This window comes from Saccopteryx bilineata, chromosome 2 (assembly GCF_036850765.1).
Source record: "Saccopteryx bilineata isolate mSacBil1 chromosome 2, mSacBil1_pri_phased_curated, whole genome shotgun sequence".
In the NCBI taxonomy this organism is placed as follows: Eukaryota; Metazoa; Chordata; class Mammalia; order Chiroptera; family Emballonuridae; genus Saccopteryx; species Saccopteryx bilineata.
The window spans coordinates 120,668,614-120,688,749 of NC_089491.1; the positions used below are offsets into that span (position 1 = coordinate 120,668,614).

Consider the following 20,136-nt stretch of genomic DNA (forward strand, 5'->3'; position numbering starts at 1 on the left):
GCTCATTTCCATGATCACACCTGTTACAATTCTTAAGATATTGTTTGTGTGTTTGTTTTATATCTGTATCAGCTACCAGAATAAAGCCAGGATCTCATCTGTGTTGTTCACTGGCCTGGCACATGGTAGAGACTCAGTAAACACATGGCAAATAAATGACTGATAAAAGTAAAAGTCGTTAACACATGACTCAGAAATACCCACTGCCTTGATTCTCATCTTATAAATCAAGTCCAACTTCAGTAGAAGAGAATTAATTGAAACAGGGAAAAGCAGAGGGGGGTGTGGGGGAGAGAGAGAGCTGGGGGTGGGAAGGCTGTTGCTGGACAAGTCCCTGGTTATAGGCCTTATGGAGAAACAATTTACCCTTTATTTCTTCCTTAATGGGTGAACAGTTCAAATACATTGTAAATATAACCTCCCCTCCCCTTGCTCAATCTTAAATTAGCTAGCATTGGAATTCAGTCTTTATTTTTGCAACCAAAGATTTCTAGTAAGGCATAATTAACCTATTCCCTTTGGAATATGCATTTTCCTTTTATTTTTTAAAGGCAAAACATTGTGGCAGAATATGCTAATTTGTTCCATTACCTACTTGTACCTTCTTCTTTGGTAAGTTAAGGGAGGATGTATTAGTTTCCAATTGCTATTATAACAAATTGCCACAATATTAGTGGCTTAAAGCAACACCCAATGACAGTAACATTGTTAAGTTAATTTAAAAATAACAGTTTTATAACTTTTCACATTTGAGTAAAACCTCATCTTATTAAATATTTTGATGTTGAATTTTTCTGCAAAGAAAGACGTGGGAAGAAAATTGAACTCTTTGTACTCTTACTTCCCATACAAACAGCCCATTAAGCAATCTTAGTGCTCTATATTCCTTCTTTGACTAGCAGTCATAAACAAAGTTCAAAAGAACACAAATACAGGTCAATGATAAGAATTTGCTTGTAATATGCAGTCACAGGGGAGTGTACAATTATAGTGAAGATCAAGTCCACAGAGTGTCTCTGTGGAATGACTGTCACTTGCTGGTAAAATTAAAGGTCTTATTTATTTACTTCACTACTCTCAATTTCCTTACCCTTTATTTTTCTTCACCATATTCTTTAATATTGCATATTTGTTTATTTACCTGTTATTTATTTACCTGTTTCTTGGTTACCTCACTCTGTAGGGTAGCGCCATGTCTGTCTTACTCACTGGAGTAACGACACTAGTCACAAATGATAACTGCAAAGCGGAGAGCGACCGGAGGTGCAACCAAAGGGAAGTGGGGTGACTGAGTCATGGAGGAACTGCAGGGTTTGACTGGACCCGGAGGCAGTGGGGAGTCACAGAAGGACGTTAAGCTGACAGTTGGGGATGGTGAGTGATATGATCAGACTTGGATTTTAGATGCTAACTCTGAATTTGGTGTGGAGAAAGGGTTTGGATTGGTGGAGTAATCAGGAGGCAGGCAGACTGGTGGGGAGATAATCACGACATGAGCTGGAAACTTGGTAATAATAAGACTGATGATAATAATCATTAATTTAGCAAAACCTGCAGCACAAGTAGCCAGTTACTAAAATTTGTTTTCTCGACTACACGTGAGCAGATATAATGAGCTCCAATTGCGGGCTTGACTCACCAAAATCTTCCATACACACTCCTCTCTATTCCTTCCTTCTCCTGGCTGGTTGGGATGGAGAAGCCATGTACGAGAGATAACTGGGAACTCAGTAAACTGGATCTTTGCAAAGCCATGTAGAAAAAAGTTGCCTCAATTGACCAGGAACAACTTGAGAGAAATATCTATTGTGTTTGTGCCATTGGACAATTTTAGGTCTATTTGTTAAAGCAGCTACCATTACCTTAATGAATTTAAGCATTCATTTTTGGCTAGACACTGTTCTTAATGCTTTATATAAAATAACTCATTTAATTCTCCCAACAATCTATTGAGTAACATTATTGTTATATTTCCATCCTCACTTTCTAGAAGAGAAAACTGATAAAGAAGGGTTATGTAATCTACCAAAATTATATAGCTGGAAAAGGACAGTGTCAGATTTCACACAGAGTTCTGGCTCCAGTGTTTTAAGCAGTATCTGATAAGGAAGATGGATAAGAATGAAGAGATTAAAAAAAAGATACAAATGTTCTTTCCATTCAATTAACCCTCTGGAGAAGCAGTACTTTTAAAAGTTTAAATGGTCAAGCATGAACATGAATTAAAAGTTAAGTCGATATATGAAATAGCAATATTTCAAATACAATTTAAGGAGAGAAACTGCTTTGGGCTCAGGATCTGGGTTCACCCTTCAGCAGTATCCCCACCGAGAAAGGAATTTGGGCTTTGTGTCCTGCTTCAGTCAGTCACTGAATATGGGCTGCTGGCTGCGAGGGGACAGAAGCCGGCAGCTGGGCGAGGTGGCTGCTTTGGAGGCGGAAGCAGCTGTGAACCAGCACTCCCTGCACCGGGAGAAATGAACATCATCATCCTGAAGGGGCGGGCGGGTCGTGGGGAGGATCAGGTGGCTTACCACAGTATTCATAGAGAAACAATTGAGAATAAATGTGTACTAAATGTACAGATTTTTAGTTGTTTTAGATTGTTCACTTAACTTCAGACTCTAACCCATCATTTTCTGACTGTGCCTGAAATGTAAGTGTGTGCACTGTAAGGGGATTGACAAGAGATGGGACTTCAGAGGGGAGCCGAGCCATGTGAATGCTTAAAAATGGTACGCGGGTGCATTTGTAGGAGAGGGGAGGCTGGCGCAGCCCGGAGAGCCATTGGCGCAAGGACAGGGGCTGGCAAGGGTCCCGTTCGGACCTGTTGTACAGCTCATGGCTATGAGGACCAGCGCTTGAACCAGTATCGATAGGATGGAGAAGAAGGGTTGACTTCTTCTTTAAAGGTAGTTTTTAGTGGTTTTAATGACTGAATGTGAAGGGGAGATGGGAGGCAAACCCAGTAGTTGTAGCTTGGCCGCTGTGTGAAAGGTGAGGCTTGAAGGGAGACTGGGGTCATGTTCACTCTCTGGGGGCCAGCACGACCTCTTGGCTGTCCCTTCGATTGACAAAACAAAAATGATTCGCCAACTGGATATTTCTTTAAGTTTTCTTTCACCTGAAGAAACTTCTGTTGCCTGCTCTTATCACTTAAAACGAGTTATTCTTTCCACCTATAATTGATTTCTTCATTAATAGATTTAAAAAAATTTAATCTGATTTATCCAATTTGCCCTCCCCTTCTGGTAACTACCATTCGTTATCTATGTCTATGAGTTTGTTTATGTTTGTTTGTTAGTTCTTTTGTTACTTTTTGTTTGTTTGTTTTATGTTCCAATAGTGAGTCCATATGATTTTTGTCCTTTTTCTTCTGACTTATTTCACTTAGGATAATACCTTCAAGAGCCATCCATGTTGTCACGAATGGCAAGATTTTATCTTTTTTTTTTTTGGCTTATTAGTATTCCATTATAAATTTGTACCACTTTTTTTATACAGTCATTTGTTGATGGCTCATTAATCAAAAATTTTTTTGTTTTTTACAGGGACAGAGAGAGAGTCAGAGAGAGGAATAGACAGGGACAGACAGACAGGAACAGAGAGAGATGAGAAGCATCAATTATCAGTTTCTCGTTGCAACACCTTAGTTGTTCATTGATTGCTTTCTCATATGTGCCTTGACCATGGGCCTTCAGCAGACCGAGTGACCCCTTGCTCGAGCCAGCAACCTTGGGTCCAAGCTGGTGAGCTTTGCTCAAACCAGATGAGCCCGTGCTCAAGCTGGCAACCTTGGGGTCTCGAACCTGGGTCCTCCGCACACCAATCCAACGCTCTATCCACTGCGCCACTGCCCGATCAGGCTCATTAATCGATTTTAACAAAAATTTATTTCATCATTCCTTATCCTTCTTCCCAGCAACAAATCTAACTATACCTGAACAAAACATATACTTAAATAAAACAAAGTTTTAAGCTGCAGATATAAAATCTACTTTAAAAAGCCTTCATTTTTTGGAAGTTTTGTCATGGCCTGTATTAGAAGCTCTGATAATATCCATGGCTCATATTAGAAGTTCTGATAGGTGTCATGAGAGGTGATGTGCAGAGTGCTGGGCTTGGGGGGAATGCTATCTTGTGAGAATGTGGTTGCTTTCAGTGATGAAGCAATGTTAAGATTGTTTGTTGAGACTGATCTGAACAAATGTATTAAATCCCTTGGTAAAATTAGTTCATGTAACTGTTTGGTAGCTTTGGTCATTGTACTATGCTGTTTTTACTTTTTGGAGCCTATATAATTCTCTGGTCGGATATGCACAAGATTAGAATCTAGCTTTCTGAAGGTTATATTTTTGCTAAGTTATTGAAAACCCCGTAACAGTGTAAAAACTTATTTTAAAAAGGAAGACAAATGTTAGCCATAAAATCAAATTAAATTAGTGCAGGAGACATCATGTCGTGTATACATAAGGCAGCCAGGTCCAACCAGTCATTCATTGACTCACCTGGGTTGTGTAGCGTCTCGGTGCTGGGTGCTACTCTAGGTGTGCTAAGACTACACAGGTGGGTGAGACAGATGAGGCCTCGCCTGTCACAGAATGCACCTTCTAATCATCGAAAACAGAAAATAACAAATAATTTACAAGAAAATTTCCAATGTCTGTAAGTGTTCAGAAAAAAATTAAAGTTAAAATTTAATTTGTTTTTTTTTAGCTCTCCCCTCCCCTTACAAAAGACTGTCCTGGTGAGAAACTGGGTCTCTTAGGGTCCTAAGAGCAGGATGATGTGATCCCAAACTTACTGCTTGAATCATCAAATTTACCTTTCTGAAGATTCACTGGAGTAGGGGGCTGGGATTTCAAAACTTTGAACATAAATATTATAAATATATTTAAACTCTTATCTGAGACTGGTATCAGGCATTGCCCATGAAGACACTGCTTCATATTAACAACAAATAAGAACTATGATGGTGCTCTATAACCAATTTCCACTTCAGTGACTTATATGGGGAGCCAGTGCTCTCTGTTCCCTCTGTGAGTCCAGGACTGTGCTCAGAGCTCCCTGGACAAGTAGGCCACGCTGCCCACACCACCCACCTCTGACCCCAGAAGCTGAGCTGCATGCTTTCTGAGAGTCAAAATTGTTTGTTCCCTAACATATTTGTGCCAGTTTTACTTGTTATTCAAATTATGCCATTTATTCAACTCTTACATTACTAATGAAAAATGAGTCTGGAGAGAGAGAGAGAGAGAGAGAGAGAGAGAGAGAAAGAGAATGATTACAATGAAATTAAAATGAAATGCTTTGCAAAGTTTCAATAATGTCACATTAGTTAATGAGAAAAGATGAAAAAAATATTAAAATCTACAGTATTTTGCTTATGAGTATCTTTAAGTCCTCACCCATTACAAAGAAAGAAAAATTGGAAATGAAAAATGAGAACTTATGGCTGTGGTTTAGGTTAAAAAAATAAATGAAACTTTGGATTCTTTACAGTGAACTCAGAGTGAAGAGAAAGGCCATGTCCTCTGCCAGTGACAAATACATTTACATTTAAGTTAAAATATAACATTTACAACATAAGTAGATCCCCCCTCCACCTTTCTGACTAGCTCATTAATTAGCAACTCTGACTGTGCTGAGTAAGTTGTCCATTGTATTGGAAGGTGTGTATCACAGTGCACCTTTTCTTTGAGAATATCAAAAATGTGTTTAGAGACACATTTTTAATTAAGCAACAATGCTCATATTGACCCAGAGAGGTGGATAAACGTATTTATTATTCTCTCACTAAAGATGTTAGACCCATGCTAAGTAGTCAACAGATGTCTCCATGCTGTCTCTCAGGAGAATTATGTTTCTGCTAATCTCCCTGCCACACTATGTTCTGTTCCTTATTCTGAATAATTCTGAGTATTACGGAGAATAGTGAGAGCGTGGAAACAGCCCTTGTCTGTGGGCCAGGACATGTGGGCTCAGACCTCCGCTGTGCCACTTGCTCGCAGGACTGGGACATTTGAGTCAGCCCTTCTGTGTTCAGCTCTTTGTCTATAAAATGGAGATGGCAGTACCTGTTACCCCAGCCAATCAGACTTTGAAATGGGCAATAAAATGAAATAAAACACAGAGGCCACTGCTGCCCTTACTATTTGCAGCTACAATGTCCATATGTGTTTTGACAATCACTTCTTTTTTCCCTCAAAGTATGAGCCCATTTTTTGTTTTTTGTTTTTTTTTTTGATCATGTGTTAATTTGTAGGTTCTGGTTTGCACATTCTCTCTTGAGACCAGAAGTGAAAGTTCTTTCTCAAAAGCTCTTATTCTAATCCTTTCCACCTCCTCACCATGACCACCTTCCAGTGATGGCTTCAGACTCAGTAAAAATGTAAGGAAAGAGACAGACTATGGTCAGAATAATGATCTATTGTAATCTGAACCACAAGATACCAGTACCTGATTGCCTGTTTTCTAAAAGTGGTCAGTGACTCACTGTATCTCTTCACTCATTCATACAAACACTGCTGCTATAGGCTCCAAAGTGGGGGGTGGGGAGTGGGGGAGGGATGTGAACTATACCAAATTTCCCACAATGGAGATGGATTGAATAAATTATGGTATTTCTATACAATGAAAAGCCATTAGTAAAATGATGTGGATAAATATTTATTGGCATAGAATGATGGTTATGATAATTAAGTGGAAAAGCAACCCCCAAAAGGATGATGTACAACATAATTCTGTCATTATTTACGAAAATATATATTTGAATAAAAAATATTTCAAGGATATACAGTAGCTATCTCTGGGTTTCTAATTTTCTAATTTCTTATGCATTTTCTCATTTTCTGTGATGCATTTTCTAATCCTCTTCCTTTTTCTTGTGACAGAGACAGAGAGAGACAGAGAGAGGGACAGACAGGAAAGGAGAGAGATGAGAAGTATCAATTCTTCATTGTGGCACCTTAGTTGTACATTGATTGCTTTCTCATATGTGCCTCTACTGGGGGGCTACAGCAGACTGAGTGACCCCTTGCTCAAACCAGCGACCTTGGGTTCAAGTTGGTGAGCCTTGCTCAAACCAAGTGAGCCTGTGCTCAAGCTGGCGACCTCGAGGTTTTAAACCTGGGTCCTCTATGTCCCAGTCTGATGCTCTATCCACTGCTCCACCACCTGGTCAGGCACATTTTCTAATTTTCTATAATGAGTATATGTTGCTTTGGCAAAAGAAAAATTGATTTAAGTAAAATAAAATCCTATTAATCAAAAGCTACTGTGGGAATGAAGAGCATCATTTTGAAAAAAATAAATGCCAACTCTAAGAAATAAATTGAGTATGGAAAATTTTTTTAAATAGAAAAGATAAATTTTATTCTTTTTAAAAAGGATAGAGTCATTTAATGACAAATGTTTGAAATAAATCAAATATCAATTATAAACCTATTTCTTCTTAGATGAATTTTACCTTAAATTGCTTCTAAAATGGACTTATATCTTGGTAAATATGCATGATATTTTGAAATCTCTAAATTAAAAAAATCATTAATATCAACACAATTTAATGCTTTTTTACTTTTTTTTTTTTTTTGCCTAAAGCATCACTTTAAAACAAATCACCTTTATTTTATTCATTTAAAATTTTTTTCTGGTTAACATAATTATACAGGTTTCAGGTACTCAATTCCACAACACCTCTTTGTACATCATATTGTGTATTCACCTCCCAAGTCAAGTCTTTGTCCATAACCACTCATTCCCTCTATATGCCTTCTCCATATTCCCTCCCCTACCCCAGCGATCACCACACTGCTGTCCGAGACCATGAGTTTTTCTTTTATCTTTTCTTATGTTCTTTTTTTTCTCAATCCCTCCACCCACCTCAATCAGCTCTCACCTCCAGCTGTCAGCCTGCTTCCTTTCTTTTTCTTTTTTTCTCTTTCTTTCTTCTTTCTTTCTTTCTTTCTTTCTTTCTTTCTTTCTTTCTTTCTTTCTTTCTTTCTTTCTTTCTCTCTTTTTTCTTTTATTTTTTTAAACATTTTTTAAAAAGACTTTATTCATTTTAGAGAGAAGAGAGAGAGAGAGAGAAAGAGAGAGAGAGAGAGAGAGAGAAAGAAGGGAGAGAGAGGGGGAGGAACAGGAAGTATCAAGTCCTTTATGTGCCTTGACCAGGCAAGCCCAGGGTTTTGAACCAGTGACTTCAGGGTTCCAGGTTGATGCTTTATTCATTGCAATACCACAAGTCAGGCCTTAGCCTGCTTTCTATTTATGAGTCTGTCTCTATTTTTCTTGTTTGTTTATTCTGTTTTTTAGATTCCACATATGAGTGAGATTATATGGTACTTGTCTTCCTCTGACTGGCTTATTTCACTTAGCATAATGCTTTCCAAGTCTATCCATGCTATCGCAAAAGGTAAGATTTCCTTCTTTTTTGTGTAGTATTCCATTATGTATATGTATCACAACTTTTTTATCCACTCATCTACTGGTGGGCACTTGGGCTGTTTCCAGATCTTGGGAATTATAAATAATGTTACAATGAACATAGGGGTATATATATTCTCTTGAATTATGTTTCAGAATTCTTAGGCTATATTCCCAGAAGTGGGATTGCTGGGTCAAAAGTCAGTTCCATTTTTAATTTTTTGAGGTAACTCCATACTACTTTCCACAGTGGCTGCACCAGTCTGCATTCCCACCAGCAGTGCAGGAGGGTTCCCTTTTCTTTACACTCTCGCCAACAGTTTGTTGATTTATTGATGATAGCTATTCTGACCAGTGTGAGGTGATATTTCATTGTATTTTGATTTGCATTTCTCTGATGATTAGTAACACTGAGCATCTTTTCATGTGTCTGCTGTCCATCTGTGTGTCCTTCTTAGAAAGTGTCTATTCAGGTTCTTTGCCCATTTTTATTTTAGATTTATTTTTTGATGTCAAGTTTTATAAGTTTTTATACATTTTAAAAATTAATCCCTTATCTGATGTAATGGTAAATATGTTCTCCCATTCAGTATGTTGTCTTTTCATTTTGTGGATGATTTTCTTTGCTGTGGAAAAATTTTTTTAGTTTGATGTAGTCCCATTTGTTTATTTTTTCTTTTGTTTCCTTGCCTGAGGAGATATACCAAAAAAAAACAATGCTATGAGAATGTCCAAGATTTTACTGCCTATGTTTTCTTCTAGGATTTTTACCAAATCTAACATTTAAGTCTTTAATTCATTTTGAGTTTATTCTGTGTATGGTGTAAGAAGGTAGTGTACCTTTATTTTTTTGCATGTATCTGTCCAATTTTTCCAAATATATATATATATATATATATATATATATATATTTGGGATATATATATATATATATTTGGAATATATATATATATTTGGAATATATATATATTTTTTTCTAGATCTTTTTCCTTTATTTTATTTTTTTTAATAAATTTTTATTAATGGTAATGAGATGACATTAATAACTCAGGGTACATATAATCAAAGAAAACATGTCTAGGTTATTTTGTCATTAAATTATGTTGCGTACCCCTCGCCCAAAGTCAGATTGTCCTCCGCCACCCTCTATCTAGTTCTCTGTGCCCCTCCCCCTCCCCCTAACTCTCTCCCTCCCTCCCTCCCATGTCCTCCCTCCTCCCACCCCTGGTAACCACCACACTCTTGTCCATGTCTCTTAGTCTCATTTTTATGTTCCACCAATGTATGGAATCATGTAGTTCTTGTTTTTTTCTGATTTACTTATTTCACTCCTTATAATGTTATCAAGATCCCACCATTTTGCTGTAAATGATCTGATGTCATCATTTCTTATGGCTGAGTAGTATTCCATAGTGTATATGTGCCACATCTTCTTTATCCAGTCTTCTATTGAAGGGCTTTTTGGTTGTTTCCATGTCTTGGCCACTGTGAACAGTGCTGCAATGAACATGGGGCTACATGTGTCTTCACGTATCAATGTTTCTGAGGTTTTGGGGTATATACCCAGTAGAGGGATTGCTGGGTCATAAGGTAGTTCTATTTGCAGTTTTTTGAGGAACCACCATACTTTCCTCCATAATGGTTGTACTACTTTACAGTCCCACCAACAGTGAATGAGGGTTCCTTTTTCTCCACAGCCTCTCCAACATTTGCTATTACCCGTCTTGTTGAAAATAGCTAATCTAACAGGGGTGAAGTGGTATCTCATTGTAGTTTTGATTTGCATTTCTCTAATAACTAATGAAGCTGAGCATCTTTTCATATATCTGTTGGCCATTTGTATCTCTTCCTGGGAGAAGTGTCTGTTCATGTCCTCTTCCCATTTTTTTTATGGGATTGTTTGTTTGTTTGTTGTAGAGTTTTATGAGTTCTTTGTAAATTTTGGATACTAGGCCCTTATCTGAGCTGTTGTTTGTAAATATCATTTCCCATTTAGTTGGCTGTCTGTTTATTTTGATATCAGTTTCTCTTGCTGAGCAAAAACTTTTTATTCTGATGTAGTCCCATTCATTTATCTTTGCCTTCACTTCTCTTGCCATTGGAGTCAAGTTCATAAAATGTTCTTTAAAACCCAGGTCCATGATTTTAGTACCTATGTCTTCTTCTATGTACTTTATTGTTTCAGGTCTTATATTTAGGTCTTTGATCCATTTTGAATTAATTTTAGTACACGGGGACAGGCTATAGTCGAGTTTCATTCTTTTGCATGTGGCTTTCCAGTTTTCCCAACACCATTTGTTGAAGAGGCTTTCTTTTCTCCATTGTGTGTTGTTGGCCCCTTTATCAAAGATTATTTGACCATATATATGTGGTTTTATTTCTGGGCTTTCTATTCTGTTCCATTGGTCTGAGTGTCTATTTTTCTGCCAATACCATGCTGTTTTGATTATCGTGGCCCTATAATATAGTTTAAAGTCAGGTATTGTAATGCCCTCAGCTTCATTCTTTTTCCTTAGGATTGTTTTGGCTATTCAGGGTTTTTTATAGTTCCATATAAATCTGATGATTTTTTGTTCCATTTCTTTAAAAAATCTCATAGGGATTTTGATGGGAATTGCATTAAATTTGTATATTGCTTTGGGTAATATGGCCATTTTGATTATATTTATTCTTCCTATCCAAGAACAAGGAATATTTTTCCATCTCATTGTATCTTTTTCGATTTCCCTTAACAATGCTTTGTAATTTTCATTATATAGGTCCTTTACATTCTTTGTTATGTTTATTCCTAGGTATTTTATTTTTTTTGTTGCAATCGTGAAGGGGATTATTTTTTTGAGTTCGTTTTCTAATATTTCATTGTTGGCATATAGAAAGGCTATGGACTTTTGTATGTTAATTTTGTATCCTGCGACCTTACTGTATTGGTTTATTGTTTCTAATAATCTTTTTGTGGAGTCCTTCGGGTTTTCGATGTATAGGATCATATCATCAGCAAAAAGTGATACCTTTACTTCTTCTTTTCCGATATGGATGCCTTTTATTTCTTTGTCTTGTCTGATTGCTCTGGCCAGAACTTCTAGCACCACGTTAAATAAGAGTGGAGAGAGTGGACAACCCTGTCTTGTTCCGGATTTAAGGTAGAAAGTCCTCAGTTTTATGCCGTTTAATAGGATGTTGGCTGATGGTTTATCATATATGGCCTTTATCATGTTGAGATATTTTCCTTCTATACCCATTTTGTTGAGAGTCTTAAACATAAAATTGTGTTGTATTTTATCAAAAGCCTTTTCTGCATCTATTGATAAGATCATGTGGTTTTTGTTCTTTGTTTTGTTGATATGGTGTATTACGTTAACCGTTTTGCGTATGTTGAACCATCCTTGAGATTCTGGGATGAATCCCACTTGATCATGATGTATTATTTTTTTAATATGTTGTTGTATTCGATTTGCCAGTATTTTATTTAGTATTTTAGCATCTGTATTCATTAGAGATATTGGTCTGTAGTTTTCTTTCTTTGTGCCATCCTTGCCAGGTTTTGGTATGAGGGTTATGTTGGCCTCATAAAATGTGTTTGGAAGTATTGCTTCTTCTTCAATTTTTTGGAAGACTTTGAGTAGAATAGGAACCAAGTCTTCTTTGAATGTTTGATAGAATTCACTAGTATAACCGTCTGGGCCTGGACTTTTATTTTTGGGGAGGTTTTTAATAGTTTTTTCTATTTCCTCCCTGCTGATTGGTCTGTTTAAGGCTTTCTGCTTCTTCATGACTCAGTCTAGGAAGGTTGTATTGTTCTAGGAAGTTATCCATTTCTTCTAGATTGCTGTATTTGGTGGCATATAATTTTTCATAGTATTCTACAATAATTCTTTGTATATCTATGATGTCTGTGGTGATCTCTCCTCTTTCATTTTGGATTTTATTTATTTGAGTCCTGTGCCTTTTTTCCTTGGTGAGTCTTGCCAAGGGTTTGTCAATTTTGTTGATCTTTTCAAAGAACCAGCTCCTTGTTTTATTGATTTTTTCTATAGTTTTTCTGTTCTCTATTTCATTTATTTCTGCTCTGATTTTTATTATCTCCTTTCTTCCGCTGGTTTTGGGTTGTCTTTGTTCTTCTTTTTCTAGTTCCTTAAGGTGTGAAGTTAAGTGGTTTACTTGGGCTCTCTCTTGTTTGTTCATATAGGCCTGAAGTGATATGGACTTTCCTCTTATTACTGCTTTTGCTGCATCCCAGAGATTCTGATATGTCGTATTTTCATTTTCATTTGTCTGTATATATCTTTTGATCTCTGCGCTTATTTCTTCTTTGACCCATTCATTTTTTAGAAGTATGTTGTTTAGTTTCCACATTTTTGTGTGGTTTTCCCCCTCTTTTTTGCAGTTGAATTCTAGTTTCAAGGCTTTATGATCAGAAAATATGCTTGGTACAATTTCAATTTTTCTAAATTTGCTGATATTGTCTTTGTGGCCCAACATATGGTCAATTCTTGAGAATGTTCCATGTACACTAGAGAAAAATGTATACTCTGTCGCTTTGGGATGAAGTGTCCTGTAGATGTCTATCATATCCAGGTGTTCTAGTATTTCGTTTAAGGCCACTATATCTTTATTGATTCTCTGTTTGGATGACCGATCTAGAGCCGTCAGCGGTGTATTGAGGTCTCCAAGTATGATTGTATTTTTGTTAGTTTTTGTTTTAAGGTCAATAAGTAGCTGTCTTATATATTTTGGTGCTCCTTGGTTTGGTGCATATATATTAAGGATTGTTATGTCTTCTTGATTCAACTTCCCCTTAATCATTATGAAATGACCATTTTTGTCTCTGAGTACTTTTGCTGTCTTGTAGTCAGCATTATTAGATATGAGTATTGCTACGCCTGCTTTTTTTTGGGTGTTGTTTGCTTGGAGTATTGTTTTCCAGCCTTTCACTTTGAATTTGTTTTTATCCTTGTTGCTTAGATGTGTTTCTTGTAGGCAGCATATAGTTGGATTTTCTTTTTTAATCCATTCTGCTACTCTGTGTCTTTTTATTGGTAAGTTTAATCCATTTACATTTAGTGTAATTATTGACACTTGTGGGTTCCCTACTGCCATTTTATAAATTGCTTTCTGTTAGTTTTGTATCTAGTTCGATTCTTCTCTTTTGTTTTTCTATCATTTGTTTTCGTTTGTTTGTGTTCCATACTTCTTTCCTCTGTTGCTACCTTTTTTAAGTCAAATGTTTTTGTGGTGGTTTTTTCAAGGGTGGTTACCATTAAGTAATGAAAAGGGTACCTACCATATTCATTGTAGTACCCTATCTTATAAGTATTTCTGCACTTCATCGTCCTTTGCTACTGTTAATCTCCATCCTCTCCCCCCTTTTTTTCCTTTGTTGTCACAGTTTAAGTTTGGTTTTATTGTGTTCTTGGTGGAGCTGTTACTTGTGGTGTTGTTTTCTTTTGTTCTTTGAATCTGGTTGGAAAACCCCCTTTAGTATTTCCTGGAGTGGGGGCTTTCTGTTGATAAATTCTCTCATCTTTTCTGTATTTGTGAATGTTTTTATATCTCCTTCATACTTGAAGGATAGCTTTGATGGGTATAGTATTCTTGGCTGAAAGTTCCTCTCTTTCAGGGCTTTAAATATTGGGGTCCACTCTCTTCTAGCTTGTAGAGTTTCTGCTGAGAAATCTGATGATAATCTAATAGGCCTTCCTTTATATGTTGTACTCTTCTTTTCCCTGGCTGCCTTGAGAATTTTTTCTTTGTCATTGGTTTGTGTCATCTTTATTATGATGTGCCTTGGAGTGGGTTTGTTGGGGTTAAGAAAACTCGGTGTTCTGTTTGCTTCTTGAATTTGAGGCTTTAGTTCTTTCCACAGGCTTGGGAAGTTCTCGTCTATTATTTGTTTGAGAATATTCTCCATTCCATTTTCTTTCTCTTCTCCCTCTGATATACCTATTATTCTTATGTTATTCTTTCTGATGGAGTCAGACAATTCCTGTAGGGCTTTCTCGTTTTTTATTATTTTTGAGTCTCTTTCTTCTTCTTTCTGTTGTGCCTCAAGTTGTTTGTCTTCTATTTCACTAATCCTATCCTCAATCTGGGCTGTTCTGTTAGCTAAGCTTGTTACCTCGTTTTTCAGCTCGTGAATTGAGTTTTTCATTTCTGTTTGATTTGTTTTAATAGTTTCAATTTCCTTAGTAATATATTCTTTGTGTTCATTGAGTTGTTTTCTGATCTCCCTCTATTGCCTTTCTGTGTTTTCTTGTATCTCTCTGAGTATTTTTAAGATTTCTATTTTAAATTCTCTGTCATTTCGCTCCAAGGCTTTCAATATGTTAAGTCTTTTCTCCATAGATTTTTCCACATCTATTTGTGTTACCTCTCTTTCTTTTGTATCCATAATATTCAATTTCCTCTTTCTTATTGGCATCTGAGGGTGGTCTTGTTGATAGCACTAATTAGAATTAATAAAGAGTAAAAAGTAAAAAAAAAAAAAAAAAAAGGTAAAACACCCCACAAAAAAAAACAGTAATAATTTATTATTTCCCCCTTTTTTTCTTTCTTCTCTTTCCCTCCTCTCCCCTCCTCAGGGAAATATCGTGCCTATAATGGAGGGCCTGATTTGGGGTGAAGAGTTCAAGGGGCAAAAAAAGGGACTAGGGACCTACTAAATGCAAAAAAAAAAAAAAAAAAAAAAAAAAAAAAGGAAGAAAAGTTTAGACAAGCATAAGATGATTTGCTTGTAAGTGATGGTCAACTTAGAGATATAATGAGAGGGATAAGAGGGAACCAGAAAAAAGGACCAAAAAAAGAATAATAAAGAAGAAAAAATAAAAATAATAAGTAAAAATCTGTTGTATTAAGTGGAGCGAAGACTAAATACAATGGAGACCTTGGGTTGGGAGGACCCAAAATGCCACAAAAATAAACAAACAAGAAAAAAACAAAAACAAAAGCAAAAAAGAAAAATAAAGCCAAAAAAAAGCCTTGAGTCCCAAATTAACTAATTTGTTCGTGATTGAGGATTAAATGGGAGGAAAGTAAAACGAGAAAAGAAAAAACGAATAGAAAGGAAAAAATAAGAAAAAGAGAAAAACGAAGGAAGAAATAAAAAAGGAAGAGAAAAAACCAAAATAAAGTAAATAAAAAAAAAAAACAAAAGAGGAGAGAGTGAGATTTAAGTGTTTTGGAGTATAACCTTAAAGGAGGGTGAGGATGAAGAAGAGAAATAAAATGTAACAGTTATGGGTAGTGTAGTTCAAGAAAAGGGAAGCATAAGATGGGCAGAGAATAGAAGGACCGAGGTGGAGGAAATAAAGGCAATAAGATAGAAGAAACAAACAACAACAACAAAAAAATTAGTGGAACAAGTTGTAAAGTCTGTGGATTTTTCTTGATTTTGAGAGGTTAACTTCTTCCTTTTTCTTTTCTCTCCCTCTTCCTGGTCGGTGACTCTGTACCCCAGGCTCTGCCCCTGTGTCACACTTAGGTAGGGATTTGCAGTTGATGGGATTCTATGGCAATGTCCTATAATTGGCTTTAGTCTTGCTGGTAGTCAAGGCTTGTTGGCGTTTGCAGGGTCCAACGATGAGAGAGTTTGCTTTCCTGGATTCTCTCTCCTAGTCCCCCCTTCCTGAATTAGCAGCCTGGTGATCCAGCTATAAGGCTGCAACTGCTTCTGCCTGGGGAGTAAGAGGCTCAAAGAGCTGGGAAATCCCCACTCTATCCCCACTCAGTGCAAGGCTTTGGGAAAGGCTCTGGCAGTCAGGGCCTCCAGTGTAATCAGGCAGGGGTGGGAGTCAATTGTTGTCAAGGTGACTGTTCAGCGCCTAGCATTCAGTTGGACTTCTCAACCCAGGCTTTCCACACTTTGTAGCCTGTTTTGACTGGGAAGAAGAGGCACTAGTCTCTGCTTGCGACTAGTGTAGTATAGATCTTATTATCTGCCAAGTCCCTCTTGCTAGCGTTTATCCCTGAATATGGAGGCTCTATCAATCAGAAGTTGCCCCTGCCCCTTTAGCGAGAGGCACTAAAAAATATCACGCCTCTTGTCTTGGGTCGCTGAACTGAGAGAGATCTTATCAATTAGAACCGAGGGTGCGCAGATTTCATGGGTTAAGCTAATTTCAGTGATTGGGTCGCAGCTGTGCTCCCGAAGGTATTTTAGGCTGCCTGCGTGCGCCCCTCCCCCAACGCTTGATTGTTAGCTTGAATGGCTGGGTGAGGTGCCCCGCCCACGGAGAGAATCTCCCAAGTAGAAGACCACCCTAGTGCCTCTCCCGCTCGCCCTGCTGCTGGCGGCTGAATCGCACCAGGCGCAGGATAATGGGGCACCCTGGGTGGGCGGGCCAGTAAGGCACTCTGGGTGTGTGAAATGCCCAGGGCACGCGCGCAAATGGGGTGCTCCGGGCACTGGTGGTTGGCGACTCTCACTCGCAGTGTGCGGGCCGCTGGGAACGTTAGCGGTGCTCGCTCTGCAACCGGACCGGGCGCGGGCCGGCGGCTGCTCGCTGCTCCCGAGTGTGGGCGGTGCTCGCTCTGCAACTGTACCGGGTGCTCGCCCGCGGCTGCTCGCGGCTCCCGAGTGTGGGCGGTGCTCACTCTGCAACCATACCGGGTGCTTGCCAGCGGCTGCTCGCCGCTCCGGAGTGTGGGCGGTGCTCGCTCTGCAACCGGACCGGGCACGCCGGTGGCTGCTTGTGCTCCCGAGTGTGGGCTGACTCACCACAGGCGCACTCCCTCGCGGCTTGAATGAACGTCGCTGCGGTAGCTTCCTCCACACCCTCGTCTCTCAGATTCAAGTGATAACAGTCCTTTCGCTTTCAGTTTGTGTGGAACTCCGGAATGCTCCGAGGATAAATTTTTCTGTTTCTAGTTGATAAATTTGTTGTCATTTAGGGGAGATCTGTCGGACGTGCTGCTCACGGCGCCATTTCCGTGACGTCACTCCTTTTTTTTTTTTTTTTTACAGAGACAGAGAGTCAGAGAGAAGGATAGATAGGGACAGACTGACAGGAATGGAGAGAGATGAAAAGCATCAATTATCAGTTTTTCATTGCAACACCTTAGTTGTTCATTGATTGCTTTCTCATATGTGTCTTGACTGTGGGCCTTCAGCAGACCAAGTAACCCCTTGCTCAAGCCAGCGACCTTGGGTCCAAGCTGGTGAGCTTTGCTCAAACCAGATGAGCCTGCGCTCAAACTGGCATCTTCGGGGTCTCAAACCTAGGTCCTTGGCATCCCAGTCCAACGCTCTATCCACTGCACCACCATTTGGTCAGGTCCAACAATATTTATTGAATAGGCAGTCTTTGCCCCATTGTATGTTCTTGCCTCCTTTGTCAAATATTAATTGACCATATAAGAATGGTTGATTTCTGGGCTCTCTATTCTGTTTCATTGGTCTGTTTTTATGTTAGTACCATGCTATTTTGATTATTATGGCCTGGTAGTATAGTTTGATATCAGGTCGTTTGAGTCCTCAGATGTTGTTACATTTTCTCAAGATTGCTGTGGCTTTTTGAAGTATTTCTTGGTACCTATAAATTTTTATATTATTTGTTGTAGTTCTGTGAAATATACCATTGATATCTTAATAGGTTCTGCACATCAATAAAAAAAATGTGATACATCACATACACAAAATGAAGGATAAAAATCACATGATCATATCAATAAACACAGAAAAAGCATTTGATGAAGTCCAGCACCCATTTATGTAAAAAGTCTCAACAAAGTGAAAATAGAACATATCTCAACATAATAAAGCCCATATATGACAAACCCACAGCAAATATTATACTCAATGGGCAATATTATAAGCATTTCCCTTAAGACCAGGAACAAGACAGGAATGTTGCTATTACCACCCTTATTTAATATAGTACTGGAAGTCCTAGCTACAACAATCAGACAAGAAGAAGAAATAAAAGGCATCAAAATGGAAAGGAAGAAGTAAAACTGTCATTATTTTTAGATACTGTATATAGAGAACCTTAAACATGCCACCAAAAACAACTGGAATTGATAAATGAACTCAGTAAAAAAGCGGGATTCCAAATAAATATCTAGAAATTAGTTACATTTTTATACACCCATAATAATCTATCAAAAAAGAAACAAAGAAAACAACACCATTCATAACTGCTTCAAAAAGAATAAAATACCTAGGAATAAATTTAACCAAGGATGTAAAAGACCTGTACTCAGAAACTTATAAGACACTGAAGAAAGAAATTGAAGGAAATACAAATAAGTGGAATCAAATAAAGTGATCATGGATAGGAAAAATTAATATAATTAAAATGTCCATATTACTTAGAGCAATCTATAGATTAAATAAATCACCTTTTAAGACAAGGGAAAGTTGTATTTCTTTCTTATAATCAAAGCTATAGCTTACCAAATGCCTATATGTCAGATACTTGAAATGATAATTTTTTTGTTAATTTATTGAATCATTACTGCCTTAGGAGATAAATATGACTGTGTTCAGTTTATAATACTGAAAATTAATACCCAAAACATTAAGTTGTTTTTTTTGTTTTTTTGTTTTTTTTTACAGGGACAGAGAGAGACAGACAGGAATGGAGAGAGATGAGAAACATCAATCATCAGTTTTTCATTGCAACACCTTAGTTGTTTTTTTTTTTTACTGTTTATTTTTTATAAATAAATTTTTATTTTAATGGGGTGACATCAATAAATCAGGGTACATACATTCAAAGAAAACATTTCCCGGTTATCTTGTCATTTAGTTCTGTTGCATACCCATCACCAAAAGAGAGATCGTCCTCCGCCACCCTCCATCCAGTTCTCTCTGTACCCCACCCCTTCCCCCTCTCCCTCCTTCCCTCCCCCCACCCCCCATAGCCACCATACTCCTGTCCATGCCTCTTAGTCTCGCTTTTATGTCCCACTAATGTATGGAATCCTGCAGTTCCTGTTTTTTTCTGATTCGCTTATTTCACCCCGCACAATGCTACCAAGACTCCACCATTCCGCTATAAGTGATCTGATGTCACCATTTCTCCTAGCTGAATAATATACCATGGTGTATATGTGCCCCATCTTCTTCATCCAGTCCTCTATTTTTTTTTTACAGTGATTAAAAGCCTTTAAGCAAACTCTTGGCCAATACAGCAAGAATCCCTAAAAAAGTAGTGTCCTTAACATGTTCCCCAAGTCCAAGTTGGCCCCATCACCATGCCAAATCCCTGAAAAATGCAACCCAACCACAGTTCAGTCTGTTAGGAGCTGTCACAGGGAGCAGGAGTCCAGGAAAGTTCCCCACAGGAAAAGTCCACATGGCACTGAAATTGTTGTCACCATTCTATACTTTGCAGCTCATGTCCAAGTCCCAATGACCGCTGCTTCTAGCTGGTAATGATTCAGGTAGACTGGAAAAAGCCATTTGCAGCATGCGTGGAGATGGAGCTTCTGTTTTCCTCTGCCTGGAGAGTTGAGACCAGGTTGCTTTTCCCTGGAGCTCTGTGACTGTGGCCTGGTAAAGAGAACCTTGGGATACACTTAAGCTGGGTGGCAAAGGTAAATTCATAATACAAGTTGGCAAAAGGAGGAAAGAGAGCTCTAAATTAGGAGTAGGTCCCAGCCTGAAATATGAGTGGGGTATTGAGGTAGGAGGGATAAAGGAAACACTATATATTAAGCAAAGCAGCAGAAAATAGGACTATCAACACCCACAACAGAGATCTTTGAGGGAAG

General features: G+C 38.0%; 1 long non-coding RNA gene across 3 annotated transcripts; it reads left to right on the plus strand.

Moving 5' to 3' along the window:
* Positions 1-972: 972 nt before the first annotated feature.
* LOC136322937 (uncharacterized) lies at positions 973-19,117 on the plus strand. Of its 3 annotated transcripts, none has more exons than XR_010728888.1 (3): positions 973-1,040; positions 8,314-8,413; positions 18,977-19,117. It is a non-coding gene; the product is annotated as an uncharacterized lncRNA (long non-coding RNA). The 3 variants fall into 3 exon arrangements; XR_010728887.1 differs by having other exon boundaries at positions 1,004-1,052; XR_010728886.1 differs by lacking the exon at positions 973-1,040 and adding an exon at positions 1,219-1,374.
* Positions 19,118-20,136: the final 1,019 nt, after the last annotated feature.